Raw genomic sequence first — 903 nt, 5'->3', positions numbered from 1 at the left:
AGATTCTGTCGAGAACGCCTTTTGGACTCTCTTCTTATCCTTCCTCGACTTAGGTTTCTCCTCACCTTTTTCCTTTTCTTTGCTTGAGTTATCTTGAAGTGTTAGGCAATCTATTCTCACATGTCTTGGTTTTTGCATTCATAACAAATAACATCAGAAGATCTTTTAATATGTTTATGATCCTTACCTTTTCTCCAATTCTGATGATGCTTTTGTTTCTTCCTTAGAAAGCTTTTGAATTGCCTTGTGATGAAGGCATCTTCATCACTTTCTGACCCGGAAGATTCAAAATCTGATTTGTGCGCCTTCAATGCAATTATTTTCTCCTTCTTCTTCTCACCTGCATCATAATTTCTTTGATTCACCCCTTGCTCGTAAGCAATGAGTGAGCCAAGTAAGTTATCAATAGAATAAGTGTTCAAATCCCTAGATTCAGTAATTGCAGTGATTTTAACATCATATGACGAAGGCAAGCATCTCAAAATCTTGTTTACTTTTTCAAAGTTTGAAAGTTCTTTTCCTAATGCATGCAGTGAAGTAACTATCTGAGTAAATCTAGTATACATGTAAGAAATCGATTCATGAGGTTTCATACAAAAAAGTTCATAGTCTTGCAAGAGAAAATTCAAACGGGATTGTTTAACTTCATTAGTGCCTTCATAGGTGATACACAACTTATCGCAAATTTCTTTACCAGTTTTGCAAGTAGAGACACGCATGTAATCCTCAAATTTTAAAGCACAAAAAAAGCAGTTCAAATATTTTGCATTTAATTGAGCTAAATCTCGTTCATCAAAAGTCCATTCGGTAAAAGCAACTTCAATTTTAACAACAGTAATTTCACGAGAAGGTAGAGAATAACCTTCTTGAATAAGCATTCACATGCGATAATCAGTAGATTAT

This window comes from Dendrobium catenatum, unplaced genomic scaffold, assembly GCF_001605985.2.
Source record: "Dendrobium catenatum unplaced genomic scaffold, ASM160598v2 fragScaff_scaffold_227, whole genome shotgun sequence".
In the NCBI taxonomy this organism is placed as follows: Eukaryota; Viridiplantae; Streptophyta; class Magnoliopsida; order Asparagales; family Orchidaceae; genus Dendrobium; species Dendrobium catenatum.
The sequence above is the reverse complement of the archived record's forward strand: the minus strand, read 5'-3'. Positions refer to the sequence as shown.